Source organism: Nicotiana tabacum, chromosome 23, assembly GCF_000715075.1.
Source record: "Nicotiana tabacum cultivar K326 chromosome 23, ASM71507v2, whole genome shotgun sequence".
Classification (NCBI taxonomy): domain Eukaryota; kingdom Viridiplantae; phylum Streptophyta; class Magnoliopsida; order Solanales; family Solanaceae; genus Nicotiana; species Nicotiana tabacum.
Window position 1 is genome coordinate 87,442,681 of NC_134102.1, and position 17,433 is coordinate 87,460,113.

Sequence of the window (17,433 nt, forward strand, 5' to 3'; positions counted from 1 at the left end):
CAGAACGGTGGTACAATTGATGAGCTCAGTCCTTGATACAGATGGTTATTATAAGGTAAATTCGGCTAGTCTAGTTTTGGACTGGAGAAGTGAAATAATCAACTACCTTGAGCACGGAAAGTTGCCCGACGATCCCAAAGCATCACTGGCGTTACGCACCAAAGATGCACATTATAGATTCAAGAAAGGCCAATTGTATAGAAAGTCTTTCCAAGGCCCGCTGGCTCCGTGCTTGAGAGCATCAAAAGCCAATTATGTCATGAAAGAAATCCACGAAGTGATATCCGGCAATCACTTAGGTACAGATTCTTTGGTGCTGAAGTTGGTACGGGCAGGATATTACTGGCCTTGCATGGAGCAAGACGCCAAAGATTTTGTACGAAAATGTGATAAGTTCCAATGCTACGCATCACTAGTACATCAACCGGCAAAACCCTTACATTCGATTTTGTCCCCATGGCCGTTCATGAAATGGGGGATGGACATCGTCGGACCACTGCCACCGGCTCTTGGAAAGGTAAGGTTTCTTTTAATTTTGACTGATTATTTTTCTAAATGGGTGGAAGCAGGTTCCTATCAGAAGATCAGAGAACGCGAAGTGGTCGACTTCCTGTGGGAAAATATAATTTGCAGGTTCAGAATACCAAAAGAGATGGCATGTGACAATGTGTCACAATTTATCAGTGCAAAAGTTACAAAGTTCCTCGAAGATTTGAAAATAAGGAGAATTATATCTTTGCCTTATCATCCGAGCGCAAATGGTCAAGTGGAGGCAACAAAAAAAGTGATCATTCAAAACCTCAAGAAAAGGTTGGAAGCGGCAAAAGGCAAATGGCCCGAAGTTCTATGGGCCTACCGAACAATGGCCAAATCAATTACAAGAGAAACTCCTTTTTCCCTCGTATACGGTGTCAAAGCCCTAATCCCGATTTAAGTGAGTGAACCCACTTTGAGATATTCTCAGACAAATGAATAATCAAACAACGAAGCAATGTTAATCAACCTGGAACTGCTCGAAGGACGGAAGGACTTGGCATATGTAAGAATGGCAGCTCAAAAGCAGAGGATGGAGCGATATTACAATCAAAGAGCTAACTTTCGTTTTTTCAAATCATGACACTTGGTTCTAAGAAAAGTAACCCAAAATACACGGGCAAGCTAGGTCCAACATAGGAAGGTCCCCACCGAATTCCGACAGTCACCGGGAAAGGTTCATACGAATTGGAGAACCAGAATGGAGACAAGTTGCCAGCAACTCGAACGTGGCACACCTCAAAAGATATTATTGCTGATGAACAAAGCTCAAATGGAAAGTATGTGCTACACTCTTTTTCCCTTCGTTCAGTTTTTGTCCCAATTGGATTTTTCTGTCAAGGTTTTTAATGAGGCGGCAACAAAAAGCATACTACAAAGACAACATCAATAAGACCTTTGATAGCAAGGTGAACGGACAAGCTTCCACTCGGGAACGATTACATAATCTTTGGTTCGATAACAAATTCCCACTGGAAGTTAAGTTTGCTACCGAACAGGGGTTACCCGACTGTTCACGAGCACAAACCACTAGAAGACTGTTAGGTATTCTTTCGCTCGATAGCATGGATTTCTAAGGGGAAGTAAGGTATGTTGCCGAGTGAAGGATTACCTAGCAATTCAATGGTGGAACCCCCAAACGTACAAGACTTCCAGTGTTTAAATTCGCATTATTTGCATTCGAACACTGGGGGGACAATATGAGGAAGGAAACAATGACTGCCACGTCAATCGGGAATGAAAATTTGGAAATAAAATGCATCATCGGGGCCGAAGATTACGCAGGCAGCCCCGTAGAAACAAGTTGTACAAAATAGTCATAAGTAATGGCAATTTCTTTTCTGCATAGCAAGATGCTTATGTATTTTTTGAAATAGAAGGAATAAAATAAAATCCTTTTTCTTTTATCTTGTTTCTTGTCCAAACGATAAGCTAACTTTGTCATTTGAAAGTTAAAAACAAGTACTTCAAATGTTAGTGCCGTAATAAACAGGAGACGGCCTCTTCAAGAGCACCGTAAATATAAGAGGGACCTCTCTTATAAAAACCCTCACATTAAAGGGTTGATTCCGAAAGAATCAATGCCCGAAATCTAAAATGCCATCGGAGAAAAATACACCCGAAGCCACATATGAAAAGGACGAAAAAAGAAAACTTACGCAACGAAAACCTCACGTAAAAGGGATAATACTCGGAACCAAAATGCTTTGAAGAAAAAGCATCTGAGACTACAGATAGTAAAACGTGAGCAGAATAACATGTGTAGAATGCTCAAGCAAATGCAAAAGTTGAAGACTTGCATAAATATTCAAACGAAAGTGAGACTCAAATGATACTTGAGCAAAAAAATATGTCTTTATTTACAAGGACATACCAAAATGACAAAAGTACAAAATGGGAAAAGAAAGGAAAAGCTAAACTGCAGCGCCTCTAGGACCAGGAGGAAGAGAAGTATCTGCATCCCCGGAAGAAGTAGGTGGTTCCACTGATGGCTCAATGTTTTTCCCAGTTGGGTCTTCGGGCTCATCACCTTCCGATTCTTCTTCAGTTTACGAAAACTCGGAGCTGGAATCAGAAGAACCTGGAGCATCAGACTGCGCCGGGAGTCCATTTTTTGCAACCAACTCAAGCTCTCAGGCCTTAGCAATTTCGGCATCAATGTTAATGATACCATATTTGGCCTCTTCCAAGGTTTTTATCCTCATGTTGTACATGGAATAAGGTTTTTCAACAACGAGGGAAGTCGCTCGGCGCTTAAGTTCTTCTTTGAGTTGGGAAACCTCGGCAGAAAGGCTTTCCCAGGCGGATCTAGCGGACTTGAGGCTGACGTTAAGGTCGAGCATAGTTGAACTAAAGAGCCTGTTATGCTCGATAGTTTTCCTGCAGTTCTCTTCTAGTTGGGCGTGTTTTGCCCCCACAACAGCAAGCTCTTCAATTTTGGAGTTTAAGGTTGCTTCTAAGTTGGTTACTTTTTCGGCAGCAGCAGCCTCGCGCTCGATTGCAGCAAGAACGACGTCCTGGACTTCAAACCATTTGGCCTTGGCTTCATCAAATCTAACCCTCAGCGGCCCAACTTCTTGGCTAAGGGTTACCACTTCTTGCTCGCTTTGATGCAAACGAGCCTCCAAAACAACGGCCTCAGTAGCTTTGGTTTCCAGTTCTGAGAGGCGGAGAACAGTTTGTTCTCGTTCTACCAAAAGATGACTTCGTTTAGAAGTAAGTTCTTCCTTTTCATGAATCAACCTTTGAAGGTCCTCAGAACCAAGAAAGTTAGCCTACAAGATAAGAAGAAGTAAAACTTAGAATACATCCATACAAAAGTAGAAGAAGTAATGAAGGGAGAAAAGAACGTGTCGTTGCGGCGTTGTGCATGGCATTGTTCAACAAGCACTCTCTCTCGAGTGCCTGAATGTTTTCCCAGTCTTTTACTGAAGCCAAAGGCTTCAGATAATTAGCAAGCTCCACCGGAAGGGATAGCAAGTCGTATCTAGTAGAGACCGAAAGAGTAACGCTCCCCCTCCTTTGCGGATCTTCAGAAGGGGAAGCATAATTTTGCCACAAATTCCCATGAACTGGGGACTGTGGAAGTTGAACGCCTTCTTCATGGTCAGGTGCAACCGATGAAGGTGATGTAGCAACTGCCAGTGGAAGAGTGGACGAAGATTTAAATGATACAACAGTTACTGGTGTTGGTGAAGGTGGAGATGAAGCTGATGGAGTTGAAGAATGAGAGGAAGCTGCATCAAATGCAGTGCCAGTTGTTTGATGCTCGCCAACCAAAGACGGCAAGGACCAGTACTCAGCCTCGTAGCACCGGTTACAACAATTGGGGCCCGGAAGCGGGAGTTAGCATATTCTAGTAAATCAGATTCTCCCCAAAGTGCTGAAACATCGTCTTCATTTGGTGCAACTATCTCAACAGGTTGAGCATCTTGTTGAGATGATGAGGACCGTCGCCTTCTATGTAAATAAGCTCCCTCATTACTAGCTTCTTCATCATCGATCATCACTATGTCTACGACCGGCTCGAAAGGAGGACTAGTCATGACCGCCACCGGAGATGACTCGGGGGCATCAATCTTTGCTCTTTTGTTTTTTCCCCGACCACGGAGGAACGTTTTCTCTTTGTTTGTTTATCCTCCAGTCGGGGACTCTATAGAGAAGTATTTGCACCCGAAACAGGCTCGGATATACCTATTCGAATAAGTGCTTCCTGAAGCAGCCTCACTGCATTAGCAGGATCGACCAGAACGTCCTTCTCGGGGACAGCAACAGAGCCCACATGTAGACCTAATTCCGTGAACAATTCAGAAGAGTTCAACCAAGTTCTTCATATTCAAAAATGGAAACAAGGTAAATTAAAGTAACCATGATTTTTGGCCTTCCACCCATATTTAAGGACCAGTTCTTTCCACAAATGAGTTTTGGGCATTGAGACATCCAAGATCTTCTGAACCTACCGGTTCAAACCTTCCACGACCGGTGGGATCCATCGAATTGCTGAAACATGCGAAGGGTGAAGATACGACCATAGAAGAATATATAGTAAAAGGAATACTATACAAGGAACTTATGAGTGTGATTCCAAGCAACCAGAAATGATGAAATCGTTATCGGAATGATGTCGTTGGTGTCAACTACAATGAACCGTTCCATCCACCCATGGTCGTTGTCATCATCCATTCTAGACAACAAAGCACGGTGTCCACACTTGCAAAGGTTTATCATTCCCTCGCGGAATATTTTGGGGGAATAGAGAAGAATCATATGAGTTAGGGTTAGCTCTTCTCCAGTTTCATGGAACAAACGTCGTAGGCATGCGATCGTCCTCCACGCTGAAGAACTTATATGTGCCAAACACACCTGGTAGCGAAGGCAAAATTCCGCAATTACAGAATCAAGCTCTCCGCTCAAAGAAAACACACCCAAAGTAAAGGAATACGTGAAAAAGTATGTAAAACCTTCCTTGGGAAGGGTCACTTGCTCCGCTAGATCAGGAGCAGTAAGTTTCAACTCATTGCTGCGGCAATCCTCCTTCACAATAGGAATATTGGAAGGACGAATGGAAGAAGGATACCTGCTAACATCCCATGCAAGGGTTAGCAATAGAAAATTTCTCTTCAAAATCCTTCGATGTACTAAGCTTTCTTGGGATGATAGAACCCACTGTTGGAGTAACGAAATCCTCGGTTTTGTTCTTGCTCTTCGTAGATCCAACACGCTTAGAGGAAGAAGCCATTGGAAAAGAAGAAGGAAAAAATTTATGTTTGAAGAAAATTAGAAAAAGGATGGAAAACAAGGATGTAAATCAGAAGCTCAAGTAATTGTGAAACGCAAAGGAAAAGAAAATTGCGTATAAGTAAAATTTTGGCGGCTAAATTCATGGCCATGATTATCTCGATAATCGGCAAAAGTTGTGCTGAATCTAGGGATGATACGTGTTCGGGGCATTAAATGCGGAGAGACATACATTTAGTCAACCTTCAAAGACCTTTAGAGGGAGTTATAGTAATTCCCGCAAAAAAGGTGTTTCAACCCATTTTCCAGCAACACAAAGTTATGTCACCGAAAAGCAGGGGGACTATCTGTATAGGAAAAAATATGATATGACACGTCGCTGACTAAAAGGAGGATACATGAAATCCAAGATGGGATGACTGAGGACCGAACACAGCCACTCTGCTTGTCACCGAAAATGATAACGTTCATAAAGGTGTATTAAATGTTCTGCGTCCGGTAGCATTTACTAAGGAATATTCTGCAGCATTAAGAGCGATGGTCCGTTATAAAAAATTTGGCATTTATGTTCAACGTTACATCTTCATCAATGACTCTCATAATTAACATTAAATGAGGGCACGATCCTAGGACCTTTTACCCTATACATAGCTATAAATAGTGAGCTCATTTACCATTGTAAAGGACACGAATTTTCTGGCTAAACTTACACTCTATTTTATACAAAGCTTTATACAACTTTACTTATTGCATTTTTAATTTCATCATCGTTGTGTCCGAAACCGTATTCACGTAATCACCATCTTTGCTATTTCATCTACATTCTAAGGCTAAGTATTGTATATTTCTTCGATTATTATATTATTTCAGGATCAAATTAGTTCATTTGTCTAGAAACCACGTATAAATTCAACTGTACCGTTTTACGGGTAAACACTAAGATGCCCAAAAGTTTGTTTACAAAAATATATTTACAATGAATTAATGATGACATCATTGGAATGGAGATTGGAGCTAGTGGTTTTGTTTACCCAAGGTATTTATAGAAAAATAATATGGATATAAAAATAAAAAAATTGGCTAAACCAGAAGTGTTTATAAGGGGAAAAACATAAATTTAGGCAGCTTTATCTTTTGGTTAATTTTTACTTATAAGAACTTTTGGTATGTAACAACGTAAAATAAACTAAAAAGTGGTTGCAAACTAGGAGTGGGCATGTCGGTTCGCTTTGGTTTCGTAGAATTTCGGTTCGGTTTATTCTATTTTTGGTTTGTGATTTTAATAACCAAAACTGAACCATAATAACTTTGGTTCAGTTCAATTCGGTTTATTCGGTTCGATTTTTCGGTTTCAAGCCATGACAAAATAATACGAAACAACGATAATAGATTAACCTCTTTCTAGGGATCTAATGGTCGTAGACCACCTTTTTACTTGTCAGAAAAAGACAAAAGAAATAAGAAATTCTATCAAATACACTAAAAAGATAAGAATCTTTATGCAAGAGTTATGGAAGCCCAACTTAACTAAAGAGTTTGAGACATGATTTATTTTTTGTGTTACTAATTAATTTTATTTATTATAGATGATCCAATATAAAGTAAACTTCATTTATGTTTGTCCATATATAGAATTTAAAAGTTTGCGGCAACATATATACTTCATTCACGAAGTAATGTTATTAATCAACAACTGATGAAATGCTTAATGAATGTTCTTCCATTTTTTTATTTTGATCTTTTCCTTTACTCTCTTCCTTTTGATTTATTTTTAGTTTCTTTTTTCTTAAAAGTTTTTGAATTATGGATGGGGCCGTGAATAAGTGAAGAGAAGGGAAAACAAGGGAAGGAAGAAAATTTAAAACTCTATATCTAACTAATGTATAGAGTGGAGATCCAGCCAAATTTTTTCTATCTTTTTCAATTTGGTGCTTCATACAAATAAATTAAGTACTTTTTGGATGGAAGAAAGAAATAAGCAATGAGAATTCAGAAGTGGACGGATATATTATTGGAGTTGTGTTTGTGTTAGAATATCCAATGGATTAAGCTTCTATAGGTTCAGAATTAGTTTTGGTCTTTAAGGCTAAGAAAGAGTAACACGGTAAGGGACTAAGAGTAAAAAATTCGGTTTTTCGGTTTAACTGAAAACCGAACCATTAAAATCGATCACCGAACCGAACACCGAACTTTTAAAACTATAAACCGCAAACCGACCGAATAAACCGAAAAACTGAAATTGAATAAACCGAAATTTTTGGTTCGACCGGCTTTTCCGATCCGGTCGGTATTATGCCCACCCCTATTATAAACTAGATTGATCAATTTCTAAATTTACCTAAGCACCTCGATGTGAAATTTTGATTTTGACATCAACGGTACTTTGGAAACATAAATAAGATATGCATTTGAGTTTAATGGTAACACATTTTGTCACGACACGAAATTCCTACCTTCGGATCGTGATGGCGCCTAACATTTCACTTGCTAGGCAAGCCAACGCTTGAATAATACTATCCATTTTAAAATAATTTTTAAATTTATTAATAATAATTGAAATGATTGCGGAAGTAAAGTCTGAAATTTGGTGATTAATCCATACAAATAATGGTGTCTAAATACCATCCTAGAATTGGTGTCACAAGTGCACGAGCTTCTAGAAAAATACAAATAAAGGTCTGAAATAAATAAGCTGTCTGGAAATAAACACACAGCAAAAGTAAAATAGACGGGGATTTCAGAACTGCGGATGCCATACAACTATACCTCAAGTCTCCTCTGGTAGCTGAAATCCGAGCAAGTCTATGGTGCGCCGCTGGGCCCAACTCTGAAATATGCACAAGAAGTGCAGAGTGTAGTATCAGTACAACCGACCGCATGTACTAGTAAGTGCTGAGCCTAACCTCGATGAAGTAGTGACGAGGCTAAGGCGGGTCACTTACATTAACCTTTACGCAATATTAGCAACAACAACAAATAATAGAAATAAATCAAAAAATTCATTTATAATAATTGAAGCCAACTCAGCATTCATAATCCATTATTATTTCAACCAATTTCCGTTATAGCGTGCAAACTGCTTCCACAATATATTCATTTTCAATCCTCTCATACGATTATTTTAACCAAGTATATATAGACTTTTAAATAAGTCTATTGCGGCATGCAATCTGATCCCCCAATATTGACTTTTAAATAAGTTTATTGAGGCGTGCAGTCCGATCCCCCAATATTGACTTTTTAATAAGTCTGTTGTGGCGTGCAACCCGGTCCTCCAATATGGACTTTTGATAAGTCTGTTGCGGCGTGCAATCCGATCCCCCAATATAGACTTTTTAATAAGTCTGTTGCGGCGTGCAACCCGGTCCTCCAATATAGAATTTTGATAAGTCTGTTGCAGCGTGCAATCCGATCCCCCAATATAGACTTTTTAATAAGTCTGTTGCGGCGTGCAATCTGATCCCCCAATATAGACTTATTAATAAGTCTGTTACGGCGTGCAACCGGATTTCCCAATATGTTCATTTCAATCAATTCTGTTGCGGCGTGCAACCCGCTCCTCCAATATATTTATTTACCAATTCTTATAGAAGAAATTTTTCTAATACATGCAATAATTAATATAAAATTATAAGACAACAAGCATACAATAATTATGATTTAATTATGAAACAAACAATGACAAATAGCAAATTATTATGGAAATCAGGAAGAAAATAGGTAGTTTAATATTTAATATGCTAAATGTCAAATAGCAATTAATGCACACAAATCAAATAAGCATGTAGCAATTATTGCAGGAATTCAAGAACTAATATTTGACAAAGAATAGGAGAGAAACAATTTTTGTAACAATAAATTCGTGTATTAAAACAATTTAGGATTTTCAAATAATTATACAAACAATTAATTTGACGACGTATAGACACTCGTCACCTCGCCTATATGTTGTTCACATGCATTTCACATAACAAATAATTTAAGAGATCTATTCCCTCAAGTCAAGGTTAACCACGACACTTACCTCGATTTGTAAATTACAATCAATTACTCGACCACAACTTTTCCTTATAAAAATCAGATTTTTCTTCCATAAATTCACGGATTCATGATATAAATGAGTATGGAATCATGAAATATAATCAATATAGGATAAGGAACACTTACAACTGTTTTTGCTATGAAAATCGCCCAAGAATTCGCCTTACTCGAGCTCAAAATGATCAAAATGAGTAAAAATCTCGAACTCTTTGATTTATACACTGCAAAGGCATTTTCGCACATGCGGTGCCCGGTATCGCACTTGCGAGAATAATCTTGCTTCTACGAAATGGGGGATGCTAGCGTGTGACCGCATCTGCGGAACTTAGGACCGCATCTGCGGTCGTGCTTTTGCGCAAAAATGGCCGCACCTGCGAAGACCCCAGACCAGGCTAGTTCCGCATTTGCAAAATTCCGCTGCACCTGCGGCATTGCACCTGCGGCCAAGACCCTCGCAGGTGTGATTACATCAGGGGCAGAAATTTCCAGAATTTGCTTAAGTTCCCAATTTGATCCGATTTCGATCCGAATCACACTCGGGGAACTCGGGATCCCGTCCGAATATACCAACAAGTATCGTAACATAATACGGACTTACCTGGGGTCTAATATCACGTCAAACAACGCTGAAAATACAATTCACACCCCGATTCGAACTTTGAGTTTTAAACTTTTCAATTTGCAAATCTCGTGCCAAAACATATTAAATAAATCCGGAATGACTTTAACTTTGGCACACAAGTCCTAAATGACATAACATAGCTATTCAAATTTCTAGAAACGGATTCCGGCTCCGATATCAAAAAGTCACCCCCGTGATGAAACTTGAAAATCTTTAGCATTTAAATTACTAGTTTCCGTTAAATGGTCATAACTTTAGCTAGGGACCTCCAAATTAAATTTCGGGCATACGCCCAAGTCCCAAATCATGATACGGACCTATCAGAACTGTCAAAACACTGATCCGATTCCGTTTTCTCAAAATGTTAACCAAAGTCAACTCAATTAAGTTTTAAGGCTCTATTTTAAATTTTAATCCATTTTTCACATAAAAACTTTTCGAAATATTTTACGGATTGTGCACGCAAGTCGATGAGTGATAAATAGTGATTTTCGAGGTCTTAGAATACAAAATAAATTATTAAATTTAAAGATGACATTTTGGGTCATCACATTCTCCACCTCTAAAACAAACGTTTGTCCTCGAACGAAGTTAGAAAAAGTACCTAAGTTGGAGAAAAGGTGTGGATATTTACTCAGCATGTCCAACTCGGACTCCTAGGTAGATGCCTCTACCGGTTGACCTCACCATTGCACCCGAACTGAAGGATAAATCTTAGACCTCAACTGTCGGACCTGCGGGGCTAGAATAGCCACCGGCTTCTCCTCGTAAGTCAAATCTTTGTCCAATTGGACTTAGCGGAAATTTAACACATGGGACGGATCACCATGATATTTTCGGAGCATAGACACATGGAACAGCGGATGAACCGCTAATAAACTATGTGGTAATGCAAGCCTATAGGCTACTTTACCCACCCTTTCAAGAATTTCAAAGGGTCCAATATACCCAGGGCTTAACTTGCCCTTCTTTCCGAACCTCATTACACCTTTCATAGGTGAAACCCGGAGCAATATTCTTTCTCCAACTATGAATGCAATATCATGAACCTTACGGTCGGCATAACTCTTTTGCCTAGACTGAGCTGTACGAAGTCGATCTTGAATAATTTTGACATTATCCAAAGCATCCTGTACCAAATTGGTACCCAACAACCGAGCCTCTCCCGATTCAAACCAACCAACTGGCAATCGACATTGCCTTCCGTATAATGACTCATAATCCATTTGAATGCTCGACTAATAGCTATTATTATAAGCAAACTCCGCAAGTGGCAAGAACAGATCCCAAGAACCTCCAAAGTCTATAACACAAGCGCGGAGCATATCTTCCAATATCTGAATGGTACGCTCTGACTGTCTGTCTGTCTGTTTGTCTGTGGATAAAATGTTGTACTCAACTCAACCCGCGTGCCTAATTCACGTTGTACAGCCCTCCAGAAGTGTGAGGTAAATTGCGTACCTCGATCTAAAATAATAGACACTGGCACACCGTGTAGGCGAACAATCTCACGAATGTAAATTTCAGCTAACCTCTCTCAAGAATAGGTAAATGCCACTTGAATGAAATGTGCTGACTTGGTCAACCTGTCCACAATGACCTAAACTGCGTCAAATTTTCTCTGAGTCTGTGGGATCCCAACAACAAAATCCATAGTGATACGCTCCCACTTCCACTCAGGAATTTTTAACTTCTGAAGCAAACCACCAGGTCTCTGATGCTCGTACTTAACTTGCTAACAATTCAGACACCGAGCTACATATGCAACTATATCCTTTTTCATTCTCCTCCACCAATAATGTTGCCGCAAATCTTGATACATTTTGGCGGCACCTGGATGAATAGAATACCTGGAACTGTGTGCCTCTTCAAGAATTAATTCACGAAGCCCATCAACATTAGGCACACAAATATGACCCTGCATTCGTAGAACTCCATCTTCCCCCACAACAACTTGTTTGGCATCACCGTGCCACACCGTGTCCTTAAGGACAAGTAAATGAGGATCATCATACTGCCTCTCTCTGATGTGCTCATATAAAGAAGACCGAGCGACTATGCAAGCTAGAACTCAACTGGGTTCTGAAACATCCAACCTCACGAACTGATTAGCCAAAGTCTGAATATCTGTAGCTAATGGCCTCTCACCAACCGGAATATACTCAAGACTGCCCATACTCACAACCGTTTTACTCAAAGCATCGACCACCACATTGCCCTTTCCGGGGTGATACAAAATAGTGATATCATAGTATTTCAACAACTCCAACCATATTCTCTATCTCAAATTAAGATCTTTTTATTTGAACAGATACTGAAGGCTACGATGATCAGTAAATACCTCACATGAGACATCGTAGAGGTAATGCCTCCAAGTCTTCAGCGCATGAATAATGGTTGCCAGTTCTAAATCATGAACATAATAATTCTTCTCGTTAACTTTCAACTGCCGCGACGCATATGCAATCACCTTGACATCTTGCATTAATACTGCACCAAGCAAAATGTGAGATGCGTCACAATATACCGTATACGATCCTGAACCTGTGGGTAATACCAACACTGGAGCCATAGTCAAAGCAGTCTTGAGCTTCTGAAAGCTCAACTCGCACTCGTCTAACCATCTAAATGGGACACCTTTCTGGGTTAGTCTGGTCAATGATCTTTCTATAGATGAAAACCCTTCCACGAATCGACGATAATAACCTACCAAACCCAGAAAACTCCGGATCTCTGTAACTGAAGTAGGTCTAGGCCAATTCTGAACAACCTCAATCTTCTTAGGATCTACCTTTATGCTTTCTGCCGATACCACATGCCCCCAAAAGGCAACTGAGTCTAACCAAAACTCACATTTTGAAAATTTGGCATATAACTGATTATTCTTCAAAGTATTAAGCGTACTCCGAAGATGCTGCTCATGCTCCTCTCGACTACTGGAGTAAATCAAGATATCATCAATGAATACAACCACAAAAGAATCCAAATTGGGCTTGAATACCCGATTCATCAAATCCATAAATATTGCTGGGTAATTTGTCAACCCAAATGACATTATTGGGAATTCGTAATTCCCATACCGAGTTCGAAAAGCTATCTTAGGGATATCAGATGCCCTAATCTTCAACTGATGGTAACCAGACCTCAAATCAATCTTCAAAAATACCTTGGTACCCTAAAGCTGATCAAATAAGTCATTAATTTTTGGCAGCAGATATTTGTTTTTGATAGTGGTCTTGTTCAACTGCCGATTATCTATACACATCTGCATAGAGCCATCCTTCTTCTTTAAAAATAGTATTGGTGCACTCCAGGACGAGATACTGGGTCTAATGAATCCATGATCAAGCAAGTCTTGTAACTGCTCCTTCAATTCTTTCAACTCCGGCGAGGCCATACGGTATGGTTGAATATAAATGGGCTAAGTGCCCCAGAGCCAAATCAATACCGAAGTCAATATCTCTGTCGGGTGGCATCCCCAGCAAATCTGCAGGAAATACTTTTGGAAATTCACAAACAATTGGTACTGAGTCTATAGAAAGAACATCCACATTGGGATCATGAATATAAGCCAAATAGGCTTGACACCCTTTCTCTACCATATGCCGAGCTTTCATATAAGAAATAACCCTGCTGGCAGAATGAACAGGAGTTCCTTTCCACTCTAACCGAGGTAACCCCGGCATAGCTAGGGTCACTGTCTTGGCATGACAATCCAATATAGCATGATAAGGTGACAACCAATCCATACCCAAGATGACATCAAAATCTACCATATCAAGAAGTAGAAGATCCACACTAGTCTCAAGATTACTAATAGTAACCACACACGAACGATAGACATGATCTACTACAACAGAGTCTCCCACCGGTGTAGATACACACACAGAAGCACTCAGAGAATCACAAGGCACAACCAAATATGAAGCAAAATAGGAGGACACATAGGAATAAGTAGATCCTGGATCAAATAGAACTGAAGCTTCTCTATGGCAAACTGGAATAATACTTGTGATCACAACATCAGATGACTCGGCCTTAGGCTTAGCAAGAAAAGCATAAAATCGGGGCTGAGCCCCACCACTTTGAATTGCGTCCCTGGGACGACCTCTAATTGGCTGGCCTCCACCTCTAACAGTCTGACCTCCACCTATAATGGCCTGGCCTCTACCTCTAGTTGCATGATCCCTACCTCTTGTTGGCTTAGCAGGAGGTGAAGAAACTTGTGCCCGTATGATGGCACGTGAATCCTGTCGAGATCTGTTACTCGCCAATCTAGAGCAATACCTCCTGATGTGACCAATGTTCCCACACCCATAACACCCATCCTGATGCTGTGGCTGCTGAAGTTGAAGATGACCCAAATGGGCCGGATAACCGCTGTAGTAACTCTAGAGTGGCGGTGCACTGATAGGAGCTGAATGTGCACTAAATATTGGTTTCCCATAATAAGGCATAATAGGATCGTGACTCCCTGAAGCACCGTGAAATGCATGAAGTGCTGAATGAAACGGTCTGGGAGGATGACCCCTACCAAAATTACCCCTGCCTCTAGACGAGTCACCACTGAAACCACCGATCTTACGTGGCCTCTTATCAGACCTCTGCCCTCTCTCTTGTGAAAGAACCATCTCGATTCTCCTCGCGACATTAGCAGCCACCTGAAAAGAAATCTCACTTCCGGTCTCCTTGGCCATCTGAAGCATGATAGGGTGAGTGAGTCCCTCAATAAACCTCCTTACTCTCTCTCCCTCAATAGGTAATAAAAGGAGAGCATAACGAGCCAAATCCACAAAATGGGACTCGTACTGAGTAACAGTCATACTACCTTACTGTAGACGCTCAAATTACTTGCGGAATTCTTCTCTTAGTGTGATAGGGAGGAACTTCTCTAGAAATAGCTGAGAGAACTGCTCCCAGGTAAGTGCAGGCGATCCAACTGGTCGGGTCAATGTATAATCTCTCTACCACCTCTTGGTGGAACCTGTCATCTGAAATATAGCAAAATCAAGATAATCCTGTGGGTCCTCCGAAGGTGTACCACTTAAGTGAACTGGAAAGAGCTTAGTAAACTTATCCAGTCTCAATAAGGCCTCAAAAGACAAGGCGGGCTTATCACAGGTCTGTGCCGCAACAACTAGTTGAACTACCCCAACTGACGGGGCTGCTAGAGCCTGATTCTAGGGAGCCATCTGCTCCGGAGCGAGAGTAGTGGGAGTTTGTGCTCCTCCCCTAGCCTGTGAGATCACTGGTGCCACTGGAAATGTACAATTCTGGGCCATACCCTCCATAAGACTCACCAAATGGACTAGAGCGTCCTGAAGCACTGGAGTAGCTATGAATCCTTCTAGGACCTGAACTGGTCCAACTTGTACATTCTGAATCGGAACCTCCTCCTGAAGGTCTACCTGAGGTTCTACAACAGGTGCAACTTCTCGAGCTTTGGACTGAGATCTACCTTTGCCTCGGCCTCTAGCATGACCTTGGCCTCGACCTCTACCCCTGGTCATAGTTGCCACCGGGGGCTCTGGTCCCTGTCTATCGGTAGAGGTATTACGTGTTCTCACCATCTGCGAGATAATAAGAGTAGAATGGTTCAATTATTGATGATAGAATAAAACCGCACGACAAAATAAGAAAGAAGTGATATTGTTCCTACACTTCATAGCCTCTGAGAGATAAGTACAGACGTCTCTGTACCGATCCTTCAGACTCTACTAAGCTTGCTCGTGACTCGTGAGACCTATGTAACTTAGTGCTCTGATACCAACTGTAACGACCCAAAATTCCCACCTTCGAACCGTGATGGAGCCTAACATTTCACTTGCTAGGCAAGCCAACGTTAGAATAATATTATCCATTTTAAAATAATTTTAAAATTTATTAATAATAATTGAAACAATTGCGAAAGTAAAGTCTGAAATATAGTGATTAATCCATACAAATAACGGTGTTTAAATACCATCCTAGAATTGGTGTCACAAGTGCACGAGCTTCTAGAATAATACAAATAAAGGTCTGAAATAAGTAAGTTGTCTGGAAATAAACACACAGCAAAAGTAAAGTAGACGGGGACTTCAGAACTGCGGACGCCATGCAACTATACCTCAAGTCTCCTCTGATAGCTGAAATCCGAGCAAGTCTATGGTACGCCGCTGAGACCAACTCTGAAATATGCACAAGAAGTGCAGAGTGTAGTATCAGTACAACCGACCGCATGTACTGGTAAGTGCTGAGCCTAACCTCGATGAAGTAGTGACGAGGCTAAGGCGAGTCACTTACATTAACCTTTACGCAATATTAGCAACAACAACAAATAATAGAAATAAATCAAAAAATTTATTTATAATAATTGAAGCCAACTCAGCATTCATAATCCATTATTATTTCAATCAATTTCCGTTATAGCGTGCAAATTGCTTCCACAATATATTCATTTTCAATCTTCTCATATGATTATTTTAACCAAGTATATATTGACTTTTAAATAAGTCTATTGCGGCATGCAATCCGATCCCCCAATATTGACTTTTAAATAAGTCTATTGTGGCATGTAATCCGATCCCCTAATATTGACATTTTAATAAGTCTGTTGCGGCGTGCAACCGGTCCTCTAATATGGACTTTTAATAAGTCTGTTGCAGCGTGCAGTCCGATCCCCCAATATAGACTTTTTAATAAGTTTGTTGCGGCGTGCAATTCGATCTCCCAATATGGACTTTTTAATAAGTCTGTTGCGGCGTGCAACCCGATCCCCCAATATGTTTATTTCAATCAATTCTGTTGCGACGTGCAACCCTCTTCTCTAATATATTCATTTACCAATTCTTATAGAAGAAATTTCTCCAATAAATGCAACAATTAATATAAAATTATAAGACAACAAGCATACAATAATTATGATTTAATTATGAAACAAACAATGACAAATAGCAAATTATTATGGAAATCAGGGAGAAAATAGGCAGTTTAATATTTAATATGCTAAATGTCAAATAGAAATTAATGCACATAAATCAAATAAGCATGTAACAATTATTGCAGGAATTCAAGAACTAATATTTGACAAAGAATATGAGGAAAATAATTTTTATAACAATTAAATCGTGTATTAAAATAATTTCGGATTTTCAAATAATTATGCAAATAATTAATTTGACGACATATAGACACTCGTCACCTCACCTATATGTCGTTCACATGCATTTCACATAACAAATAATTTAAGGGATCTATTCTCTCAAGTCAAGGTTAACCACGACACTTATCTCGCTTTGCAAATTCCAATCAATTACTCGAACAAAACTTTTCCTTTTAAATTTGTTTCCAAAAGCTTCAAATCTATTCACAAACAATTTGATATACTCAATATGAATCATAGGAATTAATTCCATATGTATTTACTAATTTTTCGGATAACAATCCAAAATTCATTTTAATATTCGATAGTGGGACCCACATCTCAAATCTCGGAAATATTTACGAAATCCGAACACTCG